Raw genomic sequence first — 21,158 nt, 5'->3', positions numbered from 1 at the left:
ATAGGCAAAGGCACTAGATAAGACTGTAGGAGGGCAATGCAGCTTCTATGCCTTAGGAAAATAGACAGCTTTTGTGAATCCATTCCCCTCCCTGAAAGCTCAACCCCCTCCGGGCTTCGCCCACATCAACTGGTAAATTAGGTTTAGCAGGTACAAAAATAATTAGAACTAATATTGCGTGACACTAGCTCTCAACCCAGGCTGCACATCAGACTCACTTGGAAAGTACTGAAATATGCCAGTGCCTGAGGCCCACCCCAGATGACTGAATCACCATCTCTGGGGGTGAAGCACAGGAGTGCTAGTTCTTTAAAGCTCACCAGGGGACTCTAATGTGCAGCCAGTATAGAGAAGCACTGGTGGAAAGGGTGGGTGGTGGTGCAAATAAAACCCAGGAGAGGCACGGAGGGACAGTGGCGTTGATCAAGCCGGTGGCTTCTGACTCAGCAGCTGCCAGTGACCTTGAACAAATGTTTGGGTTCCATGTTTTGGGGGCATGACTCAGAATTGGGTATTCCAGAGGAGATATTGCAAGGATAAGAGAGAAGAAGGAATGGGAGTTGGTTTTCAGCGAGGGAGAGGGAGGGAAAGAAGAGAAAGGGAGATTCTGTCCTATCCTAATTGCAAAGTGTACGTAAAGTGCCCTTGACTGGGAATCGGCTAATGGAGGATAAAGTCTTGGCTCTGACACTGATCAGATGTGACCCTGACATAAGCCTTTTTGCTTGCCTTGGTCTCAGCTTCCCCCAAATTACATGGATGGCTGTGAATTTGCAAGTCCCTCCTGATCCTGACATTCTCCAGGTATGTTCCATCAAGATCGCCTGAGTGTTAAACGGACATTAACCCGGCCCCCGGCAAAAGGAAGAGGAAGGAGCTTCAGAGCAGAGTCTCTTCTAAGTAACCTAATACAGACGCTCAAGTTTGAGAACTGGTCCAGGGTTATTTCAGAGCTATCAACTATTTGAGAAAGTTATCTCCAACACACTTGGTAATGTCAAAAAAAGGTAGCTGGCTTGAACTTCCTGTCCATGAAATTGGCTTTGGGAGGGAACCCAGCCTACTGTGTAAAACAAATTCACATACTGGAATCTACAGTTTTATTTGGCTGCTGTGTTTTTGTGTTTTGTTAGTTTATAAGCTCCCTGGAAGCAGAAACTGCTTGTCTAGTAGAACCTTGGTGTTATATGGCGTGACTTACAGCACTTTCAGTGTTCTTACTTTTCCTACAATTAACTTGTGTTCCCGGGAAGCTGCAAGTCAACGGGATTCCCATCAATCAAACCCAATTTTAAATGTATCTTAAATGCTGTGTAAAGGAGCCCCGTGCTGAGTACTTTTGAAGCCTGGCTAAATTTTTTGGTAATGCTAATAATTACACCTTAATTCAAATTTGGTAAATCTAAATTTTAATGTAGCAATTTAAATGTAAAATAGAGGTTTTCTATGTGTCCTTAATTTAAACCCGTAGCAAGGGGCTCTGGGGCATATTATAATAAATTCTGCTATAGTTCATGCTCCTTTAGAATACTTTCAGCAAAATGAGGGGTGTTTTGTTGGTTTAAACTTCAGTGCGTTTCTGTGGTTCAGCCACTTATACACACAGAACAGGGATAACTCTCACAAGGCCTAGGAGCTGCAAGGTGTGCTGAAATGAGCACAGTCACAGAGTTGGGAGGCCTAGGTTCTTCAGCCTAACATCACCTATTGTGTGCTTTTGAGTGGGGGGGGGGGGTCCCTTTTCTGGGCCTCAGTCTGTTTATCTGTGTGATGGGAATATTGGACTAGGTGATTCCTAAACTCCTTTTCAGCCTAGCATCCTAAGATTTAGGGTTCCTTGGAGAGTCTGGATCATCTGAGGTTGTCAAATTTCACAGCCCTAAACCCCTCTATTAGTGCTTCAACCCAGCTTGAGGCAAACTCAGAGAATGAGATGTGGGCGAACCAAGCCCTCCGTGTGTGATCGTGTAGCTTGTGCACTGCACGACAGCACTCAGCCTCTGCTACATTTGCCCCCAGCGCAGGGCTGTGTTAGGTCAGTTATGGTCCCTGTTATGTTAGATGCTTCATGGTCCAGCCTGGCCCTGGTGATAGCAGGACCTTTAAACCTAAGGACCACAAAGCACAAATTCTGTGGTTAACGTCATGACACAAGAGTTATCCTTCAGGGCTCAGAGGAGGCTTGGTTTGTGGATGGAGATCATGTACACATAAATATCACCTAGTTTCAGTGAGGAAGCCAGGGTTAAGGGGGAATTATGGAAGCCCAAAGTCTTGCAAGGTAGAAGGGCATGTCTGCGAGTTGGCTGTGGGTGGAAACATTACTTAACGCTCTACATGACCTGCTTCCTCCCTGGAGCCCAAGGTTAAAGCTGTGTAGAGCAGGGGTTCTCAAACCTGGCTGCTTTTTAGTCGCCTGAGAAGCTGGTGCAACCACATACCCCTGAGTGGGTCCCTGATCCTTTTGGGTGAGGCTGGAATATCTGTCATTTCAGTCCGCTCCCCAGGAAATCTGGTGCAGCCAGCCAGGCACCAGACAGCGCTACAGTATTTGAAGAACGCTGGCTTAGAGCGATCACACGGCACTGGGTGAGGCATAAGCTATGGAAAGGGTCAGAATATACTGCGTGATCCTGATCAGAAATAGACAAACGCCAGGGGAAATGAAAGGAGGTCATCTGGGGCCTTCTGTCAGGGTGGCCGAGTGGACGTAGTCCCAGGCAGAAAGTCTGAGGCCACCCAGTGGGCAGAGACAGGCCAAAGAAACGATCGTGGTGGTCAGGACATTAACTGAGGCGAGCCAAGTTCTCAGAGGTACTCAAGGCACATCTGTCCCCCTCATCCCGGGACACCTCTCCCCGACCGCCAACAGGAGTGCGAACCACAGAAACTGGCAGCCTCCCCAAGGCACCGTCTCTCTCTCTGCCCTCCGTGTGCCTGTGGTAATCTTCTTTACTGCATTTCTTATTAGACACTTGACCTGGGGTATCAGCAAGCCAGGCATCTGGCAGTCCCTGGGGAAACTGGAATAGAGTCAAGAATAAACCCCGCTGATGACCTTGAAGCCTATTTACTTTCTCCATACCCAGAGCTACCCATGCAAATGTGCTGTGACATCTTTATTAGCTACCCTTAAAATCAGAAAGTGAGAAACAGAAAAAATGAACTCTGGGAGTGTAACTGCAACTCTGCCAGCAAATTTCAAGATTAAGCTTTTAGTAAGAAAACATGAAAATCAAATGCACTCATCTAAACACCAAACATCGGTTGATGTCCAAATTACCTGATTTATAAAGCAGTGGTATGTTTTTATACCTACTATTAGAACTCAGTGTTACAGTTTGATAAATATATTGATTTTATTAAAGGAAAAAAAACCCACAAAAAACTAAACTGAAGATAGCTGCAGGCCTTGGTCAAAAATTCATTTTGCAGAAAATAACCTTTGTTATGTTCCCCAGGATACCAATTAGGGATATAGTTTCTAAGTATTTATTTTAGGCAAATGTTTTACTTCATAAAAACTTTCAACTCAGGAATTAAAAAGCCTGAATAGATCTATAATCTTTTAAAAACTCAATAATTCAAAAAAAAAAATCAATGCATTTCCAGTTTGAATCCCAGTTTTTCATGGAACTTGAGAAATTGATTCTAAAATTTACAGAAGAAAAATGACCAAAAATAGTAAAAAGAAAAAAAAGAAAGAAAAGTTAACAAATCACAGTAAAGAATGAGAGCTTGCTCTATTAGAGACTAAGATTTGTTTCACAGATAAAGCAATTAAAACAATGTGTATGGGTTCAGGGATGGACAGACAGCCCAAAAGAATAAAACAATGATAAGATAATGGATAAGAAAATGGGTTGAGGGTGCCTGGGTGGCTCAGTCGGTTAAGCGTCCAACTTCAGCTCCGGTCATGATTTCACAGTTTGTGGGTTCGAGCGAGCCCCACATTGGGCTCTGTGCTCACAGCTCTGAGCCTGGAGCCTGCTTCAGATTCTGTGTCTCCCTCTCTGTCTGCCCTTCCCCTGCTCACACTCTCTCTCTCTCTCAAAAATAAAACATTAAAAAAAATTTTAATTAAAAAAATAAAATAAAATGGGTTGATCATAAAGCAATCTTAGGTCCATAGGTTGTTAAACTGGGGGTAAAAACAGAATTAGGCCCAAGTGTAAAAAGCAAAACAATGAAACTTTTACTTGAAGCTAAATAGGAAAACATCTCTGTCACTTAGACAGGGAAGGCTTTATTAAAACAGAATGAAAAAAACACAAACCCAATATAATCATATTTAAAATGTGAAACTACAGAGAAGACACCATAAATAAATTATAACGACAAGCCACAGACACTGTGAGAAGATACTTATAACATTTAACAGACTTGGATTTGGTAGTCCAGTTTATATATATTCTTCTCAGGGGACAATTAGCCAATAACCCTAGCAGGGTCCTCAATCTTATTTATAATTATTCGGAGAAACACGGATTAAAATTCTAACGGCATGCCACATTATACTTACTGGTTGGCAAAAATTAAAATCTAGCTTTAAGAGATATTGGTGAGAGTATCGAGAAACAGATTCTTACACACTGCCAGTAGGGGTGTAAATGAATATAACTATGTTGAAGGCCATATAGCTATGTTATAATTAAGCTGATGATGTATATACCCTATAACCTAGCTGTTCTACACACTGTATACACTATATGTTGTAATATACCCAAAGAGACACAAAGACGTTTACTGAAACAGTCTGCGGTAGCAAACCACTAAAACCAACTTAAACACCCACCACCAATGGAATGGATGACAATTGTGATGCTGTCTTACAATGAATATCATTTAGTAGTTAAAATGGACACACTCTAGTGCCACAGACACATTTTTAAAGCATTAACATTCTCTTTAAAAAGCAAGTTACAGGGGAGCCTGGGTGGCTTAGTCAGTTAAGCGTCTGACTTGATTTCGGCTCAGGTCATAATCTCACAGTTTGTGAGTTTAAGCCCCAAGTCGGGGTCTGCACTGACAGTGAGGAGGCGGCTTGAGATTCTCTCTCTACCCACCCCCCCACACATGCTCTCTCTTAAAAAAAATAAGCATTAAAAAAATAAAATAAATAAAAAGCGAGTTACAAAAGAATATGTAAGGTATCAGTTTACATAAAATCAAATTCACAAAACATTGATGGACAGACACACGTATGTAAAAAGAAAATAATAACAAACATAAGAATGAGCTAAATACCAACATCAGCTCAGTGGTTACCTCTGGGGAGAGAGGAAGAGCAGAAATCCCTCTTCAAGGTTACTGCAACAATATCTGATGTTTTATTTCTTTAACAAAGTCAATGCAAAAGACTGGAAGCAAACGTTAAATTTTTATATTTGCTAACTAGGGGAATTAGATTGCCACTATATTATTATTGCTTTTTCATCTGTTTGAAATATTTTCAACATTCTTAAAGGTTCTGTGTTGTCCACATGCTGATGAGCATTATGTTTTGAATGTGCCACATTAGCATATAGCAAGGACTCAACTTCAGTGCACCGAATTTGGAGATAGGACCCGTGAGCACTCCATAAGTGATTGCCTTGCACAGCACAACTTTACAACCGATGCAATTTATAGATTAATTGTTCCCCACAGCTGTAGTTATTAGCCAGTGTCTAATGTTTAGACAATTTATATGTGAGCAATGTCTGAGCACAGTCTAGGGTCGGGGTGGGAGAGTGAGTTTTATCACTGTTCCAAGAGAGCACTGCTGATCTCACACGTTCATTGTTCTCTGACTTCCCTTGCTTCTAAGTCATTTTGACACCTCCAAATTTGGTTCGGTAAAATAGGCTAGAAAAGAAATATAAATTGCATGGCAAGAGATTTGACTAGATAGTCCCACTCCAAAAAAACAATCCTAAAGAAATTTTGGGGGGCACCTGGGTGGCTCAGTTGGTTAAGCGTCTGACTCTTGATTTCGGCTCAGGTCACGATCTCACGGTTCGTGGGTTTGAGCCCTGTGTTGGGCTCTGTGCTGACAGCATGGAGCCTGCTTGGGATTCTCTTTCTCTCCCTCTCTCTCTGCCCTTCCCCCACTCATGCTCGCTCTCTCTCTCTCTCTCAAAATAAATAAATAGACTTAAAAATTTTTTTTTAATTCTACATAAACACCACTGCCAACAAATCTGGAAAACTGAATGCCTATCAACTGGAAAATAATTAAGCAAACTATCAAACTGATAGAATACAAATGACAATTATAAAGACTATGTAACAAAATTTAAAAAGATTTGCTTAAAAAGAAAAATGAAAACAGTATGCTTGACTATGCCTGTGTAAAAAAGGTGTCTCCTAGTAGTTAAAGATCAGAAGACATGTAAAGTTAAAATAGTTATGTCAGCATTGTATTATTATAAACATTATCTTAATCTTTTCCTTAGCATTTTGATACATTTCTTTTTTTGCTAACCACTTTGAGCTATAATTCACATACCATACAACTGACCCATGTGAAATGTACCCTCAATGGTTTTTAGTCTATGCAGAGTTGTGACGCCATCCCCATAGTCAATTTCAGGACATTTCATCACACCGAAAAGAAACTTCCATACCCTTCACCTGGCATCTTCCGTATCCCTGCCTCCAGCCCCAGGCAATCTCTAATTTACTTTCTGTCTCTATGAATTTGCCTGTTCCAGAATTCCACATAAATGGAATCCTATAACATGTGGCCTTTTGTGTCTGGCTTCTTTCACTGAGCAGAATGTTTTCAAGGTTCATCCATATTCTAGCAAGTGTCAATACTTCATGTCGTTTTATTGCCAAACAATGTCCCATTGAATGGATATACCACACTTCACTTACAAGGTGCAGTTCTTACAATAACAACAGACACACTCTGTGATGGACAGAGGTTCAGAGAGGGCCCCATCCCGCCTACTCTGACACGGGTTACTTTTGGAGGCTAAAGGTGATCTCAGGGCTGCTACAAACAGCCATAGGGTCTAAGTCTACTGAGTCATAACTGGGACTTAGCTGGTGGGTAGAACAGGCCAGACATAACGGGCTGTGATCTGGGGACCAGAAGTCTCTAGGGGCTGAACTGACAATTGGTGCAGTCTGGCAGAGATAAAGGGAAACGAGGTTTTCTGGCCCAAGTAGTAGGTGGGAATTGTGAAGGACAGTGCAGGGCAGAAGATGGGCAGAGGACCCTACAGGTGACCAGCTGCCCAGGGTGGTCCGGCCACACGAGCAAGGGCCCAAGCACAGGCCTGGGCTCAAGAGCAGGCCCAGAGCATGGAAAGCCCTGGGACACAGAGCATGAGTGCAGGGAGTAGATCTGGCTGTGGGCTCAGAGTGGCCCTCCACCAGAGAAAGCCTGGTCAAGGCAGAGCCAGGCTACTCAAGCAGGGGGTTGGGAGCCTGAGAAGGACCAAGGGGGCGCAGAGCTCGAGAGGATGCTGTCCCTGGGTTCTGTAGACTGAGCCCTCATGGGAGGTAAAGGTTACAGACATCGTGCAACTCAAAGGACTGGGACAGAGGAAACAGTTATCATTATAACCAGCCCCACTGATTATTTGCTGTGCACCAAGCAGGGTGACAGGTGGTTTAACATATATTATCTCATTAATCCTCACCACCGCTTATAAGGCAGGCACCATTCTTATCCTAATTGCACAGATAAGAAAATTAAGACTTCAAGAGGTTAAACAATGATACATTAGATGTGACAAAGCTCTGAACCCAACTCTGACTCCAAAGTCTGCATGGGCAGCTGTGAGGAGGGCAGTGACAGTTTGCCCGATCCCCGGCAGGCAGCTGTGGTGCTCCTGGCCCCTGCAAGCTGGGATGAGGCCACTTTCCATCCCATGCAGAGGACTCAAGGCCTGCCAGAGGGTGGTGACAGCTAAGCTGTGCAGCAGGCAGCATCCTGAACTGATCAAGAATGTGGTCACACCCCTCTTTATCTGGACTCTGTTTCCACTGAAGCCCTGGGAGTCAGGTGGGGGAGGATTAACCCAGTCAATCTGTTGGTGCCTTGATCACAATCTGGTTCCACTGGCCTTTAATGCATCTCCCCCCCCCCCCCCACCCATGGCACTGTGACAAGGACCTCCTCCCCGGGCACCGCAGAGGACCTCAGAAAGATTAAGCTGGCGGGGGCGATTCTCCCACCTCTCACCATTGTTGACCTTCTTTGAACAGGAGCTCGAGAGCCGATGTGTTTGGGATTGGGCAGCTCTGTTCTCCAGGTTCTCACCTTCCCTCCCCTCAAATGGACAGATGTTTTAGCGGTCCCTGCTTTCCCTGCAAATCCAGGGAAGAGCTGAGCCAGCATATCCCCAGGCTCTGACTTGGGTCATTTATAACCCATTTCATTTCCATAAGATTTAAATGGAAAATAGATTCAGGTGAAGGGAGCCAGAAAACAAATGGGGGAGCACGTAGGCCAAGTGGCCTTATTGCACGGTCAGTCACAGACTGATCAAGCATGACTCACAGTCACCCAGGGTCCCACGGGCCTGGAGCCCTGCGGTGGGCAGGGATTTACAAGACGCAGGGCTCCTCCTGGCTCCTCAGCAGAGTGATTCTGCCAATGCCAGTCACCTTGGTTGGTATTCAGCTAGCACCCTATACCCGGGAGGGTCTCTGTCAGGTTCATAACCAATCCTGGCCCCACAGATGATGGTTTAATGGCAGCCCTCATCGTTAATAAACATGAAACAATTTGTACATGCAGAGCACTGAGACCAATCCAGTTTTCTTGGCTTATCATCACTGCCATCCAGGGCTGACCTCACACAGAGGTAAAAGCGGCCGTCGTGTGGTCTCACCGAAGGACGTGGAGAGACCCTGTACCAGTCTTCCCCACAAGGGCCTGACATTCTACCACTAGCAAGTCATTATTTCCTCTCTAGGGACCATATGAAAATAGAGACAACTAGCCTTGGCTTTGGGGTCACGTACCTGGATTCGGATTCCGGCACCTACCAGCAGGGCACAGTTACACAGCCTCTTTTTAGGAGATCCACAAGAAGAGGGTGATAACAGGATTTACCTCGTAAAAAGCACTGAGCACAGTGCCTGGCACATAGTACAGACTCGCTGAAGGATAGCCGCGGCTGGGGTCGCAGTGTGCTGTGGCCTTCTCTGGACCCCCTCTGAGACTGAGACCCCGCCTGGAAAGTGCCCTACCCTTAGTGCTTTGGTGCTTAGTGTCAGTCACTTTCTTTTCTTGCCTAATGGGGGAACCTGTGGCAGCTGAAGGCTCTGGAAGGGGCAGGTGGGACGAGGAGCAGGAAATACAAGACCCATTATTGGAGAGGAAAAGGCACTGAGGAGGAGGACTGGGAGTCTGAAGACAAGTGTCTCCACTCCACAGAGGGCAACCTCCACAGCAAAATGGTTTTGGGAGTGAGTGGAATTCACCAACCTACATGCCCAAGGATTTATAAGTGAGGGTTTTGTGTGTGTGTGTTTAAGAATTTAAAAGGATTCTTTTTGAGAATTAATGTACATAAAGTGGAATGTATACATCTTAAGTGTATAAGTTGATGGGTTTTGACAGATGTCTACACCAGTGTAACTACCACTCCAAGCTAAACTGCCTTACACGTACGTGCTGGCTCGAGGGCTTCCACACAGAGCTCATGAGTCAGAAACACACACTTGTGGGGACACGGACCTTCCCCTGTGGCTCCAGTGCCTGAGGCAAGCTGCCGAGTGCAGAACAAAAGCGATGGCAAGAACCTTGAATGGCATCAAGGGACTTAGAACAGTGAGGCAGACCGTAAGAACTGAGTCACCAGCTAACTGGTTCGATCTGCAGGGGCCTCGGGATCAGGGCATGTGGGCAAGAATCTGCAGAGAACACCACGGTGGTGGAGCCCTGGAACTGATCGTGACACCTAGATTCCTTCCACATCTGACTCGGCCACGGCCCCGCCATCTGTCTTTGAGGAAAACATATCCACAGCTCCGTGCCTCGGTCACTAAACCTGGACAACGGGAGCGCACTGGACACTCATTTGTGTCCTTTCCGGCTCTAGCAACTTAGACAGTCTAGACTGGGCAGTTCCACTGCACAGTGACCCCAGATTCTCCCCCGTTTACTTAACTCAGACACAGCCTCCCCCACGGCCGTCTGGAACACTCTGCAAAGCTGGGACGCTCGGTAAAGAGGACACTAAGAAGCAGGAGCAGGGGCTCAGTTTATGCCAAGATAGTGGGACTTGGCTGACACAATTTTCATGTCCTGGTATCTGGTGAGAACTTCATATTCCTGTGTCTTCCTCTAAGGCATTTGGGACAGTGGAACTTGAAAAGGTTTAAGAAAAACAAAGGAGATGTGGAAAGAAGAAATTCTGGTCTGTGTAACCTCAATGATTCTGAGTCTTTGCAGGAAAACTCGTTTTCATCCGGTACGTCTGAATTCTGATTAACCAGCAAGGCCCAGTTCAATCATTCTCTCCCCCAAGAAGCCCTTTCCAAGGCCCTGGCCGGCGGGATACATGCCTAGTTCCTGTGTAGTTACCTGTGTCCATCTGTGATCTCCCGGCTGAGATGGTTACCGTCCCTTTAATCTTTCACAGGCTGGGGGTTTTGTGCATGCTAAGCGCAACATCCTTTTTGATTTTATTTATGCATTTATTCATTTTTTTTTGCAACGTCTCTTTCTAAAATGGAGGATTCAGTGAATTATGGCCTTTAACAAAGGAATTTGCCTCCTACGATGCTCAAAAGGAAAAAATTACATAAAATGAGTTCTTAAATCCTCCTGAATCTTCGTTGTTGTGTTTGAGCCCACAAAATGCACCCAATCTCTCTAGCTAAAATGGTCACCTACAAACCATCATACAAGTTGAAAGGGTATCTGAAATAATAAGGACAATAACTGCAAGTATTTGTGTCACCTTTTGACTTCTAGAAGGAAAGGAACGGCGACCGCAGCCAGCTTCTAGGGAGAGGGGATCAGGAGTCAGGGAGGTCAGGCACCTTTGACTCTACTCCTCAAAACACTTTTCTGTATTGTTAAATGTCTTCCTGTAAGCATATGGGTTTTTTTATTATTTAAATAATGTTTAATTAAAACTAGAGTTTACAGAGAGTGTCGACATTGATACACTCCTTTAATTACATGTGTATTACAATATATACAATGCATACAATGCATTATAATTCAGTTTATTGTTGAAAAAACTAAATCTCAAGGAGATTAAATGACTTGCCCAAGAGTTAACTGCAGAGCAAGGAAACGGTAGGATTATGTAACGAAGCACAGGGAAGAGGGAAATTCGTATTCCACTCACAGTCTAATCCTTCCTGTGAGGACCTCATTATTAGGCCAACGTGATTTTCTCAGTGCACACCCTGTGCCAGTGTCTGCTACTCTCCTCCCGAGAGCTGGGAGGACCTTGCGCATCACACTGGCTGCAGAGTCCTCTGCACATGATGCGTATGTGAAATGCACAGGCTTGCTCCGTTGCATCACCTAAATGGACTCTAGGAAGGCAATGTTACTTATATTGTTACTTTCTTTTCTCACCAGTACAATTTAGAAGTCATGGACCAAATGCAGTTATCATGTTCTTATCCTAACCCACAGGCAAATTTTTTGTCAGCATCTCAGGGTACACCCAGATAAGCACTGTCTTTAACCAGAAATGTTTCTTTCATTGGTGTCTTTGGAACTTAACCAGCACAATGATTCATTCTGTCAACATTAAACAGGTAGAAATAGAATCAATGTCTAACTTGTTCTGCCTCAGATGAACACAAGAAGTGAAAAAATATTTGTTTTTAATAGCAGGGTCCTACAGTTCTCTAAGCAAGAAGGTTGACGTTCCACAGACCATGCTAGATGGATCATGCCTCAAGAAGAAGGAGCAAACTCAGAACGGCAGCTAGGTTTGGTTTCCAAGAGTTTGCTTTGATAGCTGTTTGGAAAGACCGAGCCCACTCAGAACCTCCAAGCATGTAGCAGCCTTCTGCCTGGGTCTCCAGTTTTCATCCGTGTAGGAGAGGTAATCCTCTAAAGCAACAAGGGTCTTTCACCCCAACCAACAACCTCACAATCAGTGAGTGTATCACCTCTTAACCAGAACCAGCCAGGAAAGGCTGTGTTATCGTAAAGCCTCAGGTGGACTTGCAGAGTTATCTAGGCCATTTACTTTCCACCACTTGAAATCCCCCTGAGGCTTCTCCAGTATCCGTGTGGACAGTCCACTGACCAGAGCACTACTTGCTTTAGAATAAGCAACTTTAGGGGCGCCTGGATGGCTCAGTCAGTTAAGCATCCGACTTTGGCTCAGGTCATGATCTCCCTGTTTGTGGGTTTGAGCCCTGTGTCGGGCTCTGTGCTGCCAGCTCAGAGCCTGCAGCCTGCTTTGGATTCTGGGTCTCCCTCTCTCTCTGCCCCTCCCCTGCTCACACTCTGTGTCTGTCTCTCTCAAAAATAAATAGACACACACACAAAAAATTTTTTTTAAATATGCAAGTTTAGTTTGGCGGGTCTCTGGTCACTGAACAAATGGAATTGTGCTGGCTGAATCTTCTCTTACCTCTTACTTTTCAACTCAACTATCTATCCCAGCTGAAGTCTACTTCTTCCTCAAAGTTCTCCCACTGACTCTCCTCCCTCTGAACTGCACAGTCTGGCGTGTTATAAATACCTTTCAGTGCCTAGTTTGATGGTCAATATCACCTCTCAATCCAAATATTAAATTTCTTAAGGCTGGAGACCATGTGTTTTCCTCTTGCTTGCCCTCCTGTCGCCTAATCTACCGGTGACCACACACCGATGGTGTCTACCAACACCTGGTGGGCATGCAGAAAATGCCTTGGCCTCTAAGGGTCAGTGTGCACGTGCAGTGTGCTGACTTCCTGCCGCCCGGGTCGACCCCGGCCATCAGAATGGGTTACATCAGCCAGCCGGTGGCCACCAGTGCTCCTCCAAGAGACAAACGGCCTATTGCCTCCCCTTCTGCTCCTGGGAGTGTGTGTTCCTGCTTTGCACTAACACACAAGTCATTTGTTTATTTGGGAGTGGGTGTCAATCAAGTTTGCAATCATCACAGGTTATTAAGCTGAAAGTGCCCGTCTGTGTTTGCGAATGTGGGGTGTGCGGGTTTGTGAGAGTGGGGGAGGGGGTGGGGAGTGTTTGTAAATGGACGTAACCATGAGTATGTGAGGGTATGAGGGAAGGCGCGTGTGTGCGGTGTGCACGTGGCACGTGGGTGTGGCGTCTGTGGTATTTGTCAGTACAAGCATGTGAGCACACGTGTGAGGATCCAAATGCATGCTGTGCACGTAGTGTGAGTGCATGACCGTGTGTGCACAAGTGTACGGACAAGTCCCCGGACGCAAGCAATCACGTTTGCTGTTGTTCCAACTGGCATGCTCTCGGCTTCGTCCACTCCTGGGATCTACGGGGGGCAACTGAACCAGAGGTCTCCCCATAGTTTTGACTGCAAATACCAGCAAAACCCTTCTGGTCTAAACGTTTCTCACGAGCTGTAAGCATGGCAATCTATTGACGAAACATTGAAGTGAAATCGTGTTGTTTCTGAGGGAAGAAGGTAAATACAAATGGAAGGTCTGTTGCTTGTTTCCCATAGCCAGTAGCCCAGCTTGGGCCGCGTGCAAATTCCACTTTGGAGGCCACTCCTCCAAACCACAAGTGCCCCTGATTCGGTCTCTCACTCCACTCCTAGCCAGTCACACAGACACACGGACACACGGACACACCCTGATGAGGGTTAGCCCTGGATCCCTCAAAGCAAATGTCCAGCGACAGACTGGAAACAGGGTCTGTGTCCTTCTGCACGTGAGGACAGCCTCCACTGTGCACTGTTGATGCCCATTTCTAGAAGCCAATAAGTGAGAGACAAAAGAAAGAAGCCAGGAAGATGTGGAGATGAGTTCTAAAACGTGAAGTCAACTAAGCAAGGAGAATCTTTGAGGTTATATGGGGTCAAAGGGGTGGTGGTAGTCATGTTATTCTGGTGTGTGTGTGTTTTTTTTTAATTTGTTTTAATGTACTTGCTGGCAGTTCACTGCCAGCCCAGCATGGTGAGGGGCTGAGTTATACCTGCATCTCAGAAATGCCAGCAGATTCCCAAAACAATTTACAGCAAGCGTGCCTAAAAGTGCATTAGCTAACTACTGCTGGAATCACTTAAGTAAAACACTTTTTTTTAAAATCCATTGCATTTCATTTTAATGACACAGAGTTGAAAATGTCTCTTTGAAAACCTTAGTAATCCAGCCAAAGAGAGGGCCCAGATACTATTCTAAGGAGAGTAGGATATAACATAATGAAAAACACAGCAAAAGGCCACCTCCAAGACCCGACCACCTGACAGTAAGGCTTATTAGGGGCTGAAATTCTGAACCCTGAGGAAGATGGGGGTGCTGGCTTTATACAAACCTGTCTCTTGTCTGTCACGATTGGGGCACTACCAAGATAAACTCAAGATGTTTGATCACATTTCACATGTGTATCAAATTTCGCTTTTCCAAAGTGCACTTATATCCATTATTTCACTGACGGCTCTGAAGCAACCATATGAATGAGGCTCAGAACAGTACAACGTACAGGGGTCTGTTTTTGTTTTTTCACATTTTCCAGAGAAAAGACAACTTGGAGAGGGACAGTCCAGCACCTCCCCCACCCTGGCACGGTGCTCTGGGCTGGATCTCGCTGGGATGGTCGCAGGGTTGAACGAGGTTGGAGCCACTGGGGAATTAGCCTACTGCACTGGATTCCTGAGTGTTGGTGCAGCCACAAAACTCCACGAGGGGAGAGAGCTAAAGTGCCAGAGTGAGATCCCAACGTGGTGCCCACTGTGCCTCACTGGGCGCGAAGACTGACTTCTGCCCTCGGGGGTTTACGAGAGGATCTATCACAAATAGGGCCAATGTTTTTGAGACATGGAAGTGAGAAAGAAAACTGGCATCATTTTGTAAGTAGACGCTTTCTCAGTTTAAGCAAATTGGTACAGTTGTTCCTTTTGTTCCCAAAGTTGCTGAATAAGATACAATGAGTTTATGGTCAAGTAATCAGGAAGAGGCAATGTTCAGGCAAAAGAGAAGGGATCCATAAGTTAGTAAAGAAAGCACACTGGATGCCAGAAAAAGCGTGCTAGCTGAATAAATATCTCCTACAAGGACTGGTGGGGGTGAGGAGGGCAGGTATGGGAACACTGGAAGGGCACCAAAGGGTGGGTCATGGAAGCAAGGTGGGAAATTCAGGGAGATTTATAGAATAGGGAGAATGTAAGTTCTGATTTGCCTGAGAGAGTCCTAGATTTTGCCTGTTTTCCCACATTCATTGTGAATAGTGCCACCTTTCATGCTCGATTGTGTCCTTCTTGAAGAATAAACTAGGCAGTCACCCTAGTTCTCAAAAACCCACAAGATGCCTTCAATCGCCAGATAGCACCCCCTTCAGTCAGGCTGTCTACACTGGCTTCGATATCGACACAAGCTCTCCAAGGGGCTAAACACCACTTCATCAGCCTGTCCTGCGCAGGGAGAGTTCCTGATTTTTCCTGAACAGATGGTAACAGTGTGAGGTCACACAGTCCTTTGTTTCTGGGGCCACACTGGCTCCTGAGAATGGTATGAGTGGAGGTCGGGGAGAGAAGAGGTGGAAAGGGAGAGATACCACGGAGATTGGGGGCTGGGGCCCATCATATTTTGGTCCCCCACTCCATAACATCATGGCTTAGGTCACCCTGAGGCAGAGAGACATGGGAAGTCATAAGGCTGGACTTGGTGGGCCAAGAGATACAGCTATGGCCGGGATATCAACAACATCTACTATGACCCCCTAAACAGGTATTTTTATTTAATTACAATTATAAAACTACACGCAAAGGAAAAAAATGTAAAGGAGATTTACAACACATGAATAAAAACGGAATCTATTCTTCCCAAAGGGGATCACCTTGTTCACTCCCTCTCCTCTCCACATCTCCTCTCTAAGGAGCACTCTGGAAAGGACCCAAAGAAGAAGGTCCAAACTCCTATGGCGTTCAAAGTACGAGCACCAGAAGCCTTGTGTCTGAACAGCACAGCCCTAGCAGGTGTTTGCAGACGCCTGTGATTGATTAGAGCCTGCAAGTGTCAGGGGGGAAAGGCAGACCTCTAGCTTTTGTTCCTGCCCCTCTGAATAAAAACCTGCACCTGTAAGAGGCTGTGGGTCGGAGGAAGTCTCCCAGAACTAGAAGGGGGCATACCCCACACCTACCAAAAATCCAGTCCCCCGCCCTCACAACTCCTCACAACCACTCCTCACACCTCGAGTTGAACAAAGCCCTAGAATGCTTACCTGTTAAGAAATAGTAGCAATAAAAATAAAATTAAAGACTACATGTATCAACGAAGATTATGTAAAATGTCTTTTTCAGGAGGGTGCCAGGCCTGCAGGTGCCGGCTGCATCCTCCAGCCTCCGCGTAAGGAAAACCCGGCTGCGTTTTCTAAACGCATCCACCATGGCCACACGGGGGCACTCGAGTCAACGCCTTGGACTTGGGGCCTCTGGGCGGCTTCCGCTGGGTAAAGTAAGAAAGGAACGACAACGACGTTGGAGGAGGAGGAGGATAGATGGTGAGCGGAGAATCACTCTGGATGATTCCTTGCTTGGCCCACTGCCACGAGGCCAGTGACTCAGACTAATCTGCCTTGGGTGTTTCAAAACCGTGTGGGTGCCAGCCCAGAAGGTCTCCCCTCACTTTCCGAGCACCTTCCCAACACTGCGGCCTGGGCACTGGTTACTGTATTATAGGGGGTGGGAGGGGGTGGGGCACAAATGAAAACCACCTAAACTGCCGTCTGGGGAGTAAATGAACCCCCCCCCCCCACACACACACACACAAAGGAGAGCTTGGAGGACAGACAGCAGGCTGGGGGTGGGGGTGCGAAGGCATCGCCTGTTCTTCTGTGTTGTCACCATGGTGTCCTTGGCACGAATGGCATGCTCACCCTGAGTGCCTGCCAGGTCTGCTCAGAGGGTAAAGAATCCAGCCTGAAATGCAGGGCAGCAGGCTGGCTCCCAAACAGGGCAGTGCTGAGCTTCTGGAACAGAGGCTCTCCCACACGCACAGGCTACAGCTTCCTCCCCACCACATACTACAAGTCCACACCCCGGAGACAGGCCAGGCACCCAAGCTCCCCAGCATCAGTAGACATTCGCCAGCCGCAAGGCAGGCGTGAGCTCCAGGCCGCAGGCCATAGGTGGACCTGCCGTAAAGATCACTGTGGATCCCACAGCACTGATCCCACACATCAATTAGAAGGGAATTTAAATCACCAAACTACTCCTATTACGGAAGAATTCAGCTAACTCATAGAATTCCTCTCACAGAAGAAGTATGTTGTTTTATTTGAAGATTTGGGGGAACAAAATTTATTTTGTTTTTAAACATGGATTAGAATGCAAATATTGAAGTATAAATATTGTTGCTGTTGTTGTTTTTAAGGCAAAACTACTTCAAGAAGTTCCTAGCTTGAGGCCATCCAGGAAAGAGGAAGGATTCCTTCCCCTAGGCCCTCTTCTCCATATGAATAGAACAATGTTCCATTGAATGAGTCCATTAAAGCAGAGAATCATGCAAAACTAAGATATGTAGTTTCAATATTTTAACTGACAGCATACGTTCAAACTTAAAACATTCATCTGAAAATATGTCCACCCACTGGCCAGTACCCTAGAGCCAAGGACTTTTCTCTAAAGCATGTCCCTGTGTTCAGCAGTGTCTCGTAGATAATGGGTCATCCGTGAGTTTGAATTTGTTTCTTTAGAGTGGAACAAAAACTCTAATATATTAATGAAGCAATCTGAATTCAGAATCTTATAAAAACTCTATTATCTGCACCCCTCCCCCTGGATCGTATGGCCTTCTCTTACACACGTAGTTCAACAGCAATTTTATTAGCAACTTATCTTTCCAATGCCTTCAATTTCATTTTCACACAAACTTGTCACACTCACATATCGCCAGTTTAAATGAGACTGTATCAAACTTAGGCAATTACTGTAAGAACAATAAGCATAAGTGACTTTTGATAATTATACAATTGACGTGTCAGGACGGAAGTCCACGTGCTCCAGAGAGCAAGCTACTATGCTATAGCTGAGGGTTTCAAGTGTGTTCTTGGGTGTCAGTCAGAGCGAAAGGAATGCAGAGTTAACTTAACCAGTCTGTAGGGCAGAGGCGGGTTAATACATAACCTTTCCTAAACTTTGGCAGAAATATCTGAAAAGTCATAGACTCAGCATTTATAATATGGCCAAGTTCCCTAATTTATATGCAACTCTTCAGAAAAACAAAATGGTGCCTGTACCCATGTATACATCCACCAGTCACCTGAGCTGGTTACCAGTGGCTCGAGTTAACACGTTTCACCAACATGCTGCCCAAATCCTAGGTTCCCACTTCAAGTATCCCACTTTCCCTAGGATTAAAAAGTACTCCCAATTGAGAAGGCAGACATATTAGATGAAAGGTAAAGTGATAAAGCTTCTGGAAGAGAACATAGGTGAATATATACACCTGTGTATATATTTAAGCAGCACTTCCTTAAATAGAAGGCAAAAAGAGTGCTAACTATAAAGAAGAAAAATGGATGAAGAATACTACATTCATTGAGGACTTCTATTCATCAAATATATTCTTATGGAATGAAGAAAAGGCAGGACACAGATTGGAAGAAGTTGCAAATAATGTACCAACAAAGACTCATTTCTGGAATATATTAATATTTCCATAAATCTATAAGAAAAAGGCAGACAATCCAATAGAAAAATGGGCTTAAGTCTTAAAAGACTTAAGCGGGCCCTTCTAAAAGAGGATATCCAAATAGCCAATAATCACAAAAAGGTGCTCAAGAGAAATGTCAAGTTCTCAAATGCAAATTAAGATCAGAATGAAATGGACCGATGCGTGGGTCAACAGAATGTGGTACATACAATGGAATATTCTCAGCTTTAAAAAAAGAAGGACATTCTGATTTACCTCTGGATGAGCCCCAGAAACATTATGCAGTGGAAATAAGCCAGTCACAAAAAAATACATACTGTACTTAGTCTGAGGGTGAGTAGTCAAATTCATAGACATGAAGTAGGATGGGCTGGAAAAATAAAAAACGTTCTGGGGATAGAAGGTGGGGATATTTGCACAACAACGTGGATAGACTTAATGCCACTGAATCGTACGCTTACAAATAGTTGAAATGGGAAAAAATGGTTGAAATGGTAAATTTGAATGTTATGCATAGTTTACCACACACACACACACACACACACACACACACACACACACACACACACACACACAAAGAGACACACACCCAAACAGCTGGGTGTGAGAAAGAGATGGATAATACCAAGTTTTGGTAAAGGTGACTTTCTTTAAAAGTCAAACCCAAGTAAATCTATGCTGTGCTCTTGGGAGTCCGGATGGCAGAAGAAGGTGGATGGTGACAGTAAGAGGGCAGGGAGAAGGCTGGTCATGTTGTGTTGCTTCATCTGGATGTTGATCACATGGTATACCCACTTGGTGAAAATTCTGTGTGCTGTACACTCACGAGCTATGAATTTTCCTGTGGGTATGTGTCACTTTAATAAAAATGTTGACATAAAACAAAATCACATGCAGCATTGCGTCTAGGGAAGTATCCAATTATGGAATATTTAGGACACAAGAGCATTGGTGAAGGGAAATAATGCATGCAGCTTCCACCAGATGAGATTCACCACCAGGGAGTCCTTCAGGAGTGGGGGAAATTTAGGTCAATGAGCTGAGGACACCAGAAGGTGTTGTTGGAGCATTTACCACCTAGGTCATTCATCTTGACATCTAACTGCATAGTGCCTCGTTTTGTTATTTAAGTGTCTGATGAGTGTTTGCCTTACCTATAAGCTCCCTGAAAGCCAAGACTGGTGGTATTTCCCTGGTATCAATCAGAACCCTGCACAGGGCCAGGCATGTTGTAAGAGTCAAAGCCACTTGTTTAATAACAATATACCACAATACTGGACTTAGGTGACAAGAGCATAATAAACTAAATGTGTTATCAGCTAATGCAGGGACTTAGACATGTTAGAATATCTATCTATGGGCAACTTTATAATAACCAAAGAGGTTTGGCTTTGAAGCATGACAGATCTTGGGCAAGTTATAGAATATCCCTGGTATTGTCTTTGCAGCCTCAAAGTGAAGGTAGCAGTGACCTCACAGGGTTGGCATGAGGATGAAACAAATTATAGGAGGCAAAGTGAGGAAATGGAAGATTAGGGGCACAGTTATGTGCCCAGTGGCACACAGACAAGCATGGTGGTTGTCTTCCCCTGAAGCCTGTATACACTTCTGACCCTAAGCAGAAGAGAAGGCAGGAAGCTCTGGAACTCTGGAAGCTTCTCCATCCTTCATTTCCTTACATCTTCCCGATGCCAGCTCCTGGAGGGATCACACATCATGCACACATCATGCTTTCTGATCTGTTACCAGGAATCCCTTTTGCCATCACACATTCCTCTTCATGAGCCAGATGCCTCTTCTTTATTAATTTCACAGTTCCACAATTCAAGAATAACTTGATTACCCCAGTTAGGGCAGGGGTTGGTCCTAAAAAGCACTACAAATTTCTAAGTACAAATATGCCCTCACTGCCACACTTAACTGTTTCAAGCCTCTTCTCCAGGCCTCTCTCCCATCAAATCCCTCTTCTGTCCCCATCGAACACCCACTGAGAGCCTCTCACTGCTGGAGGCCACAGGTGCTGGGATCTCATAGCCCCGCTGTGATTCTCAGAGATGACACAGTGGACATTGGAGCAGGGAGTCCAGGGATGAATATCCAGTACCTCCTCTGTGAGATGCTGGCCTGCTGGCCTCCCCTCTTGGGACCTCGGTTCTCCCATCTCCACTGTTAGATGGATTCAGATGCTTTCATCTGCAAGCAACAGGGACTAAAAGAGTCATCTTCAGCATGAAGGAGAATTTATTGGGAAGACAATGGACCATCTCAGACTCCAAGGAATACTTGAACCCTGCGCCCCCAGAAAGAGGGAAGGAGGGCTGCTCAGGACACCCCAGCAATGGGAGGTTGTGGAGCTGACAATGTGACTCAGCTCTAGACAGACACATTTTTGAGTC

General features: G+C 45.2%; 1 protein-coding gene across 5 annotated transcripts in view; it reads right to left on the bottom strand.

The window, feature by feature from the left end:
* The window catches only part of PRKCE (protein kinase C epsilon), a 497,130-nt gene that overhangs the window by 209,161 nt on the left and 266,811 nt on the right, over positions 1-21,158 (bottom strand). The window lies entirely within an intron of this gene.

The sequence above is a fragment of the Panthera tigris genome, chromosome A3, assembly GCF_018350195.1.
Source record: "Panthera tigris isolate Pti1 chromosome A3, P.tigris_Pti1_mat1.1, whole genome shotgun sequence".
Lineage (NCBI taxonomy): Eukaryota > Metazoa > Chordata > Mammalia > Carnivora > Felidae > Panthera > Panthera tigris.
The sequence above is the reverse complement of the archived record's forward strand: the minus strand, read 5'-3'. Positions and strand labels throughout refer to the sequence as shown.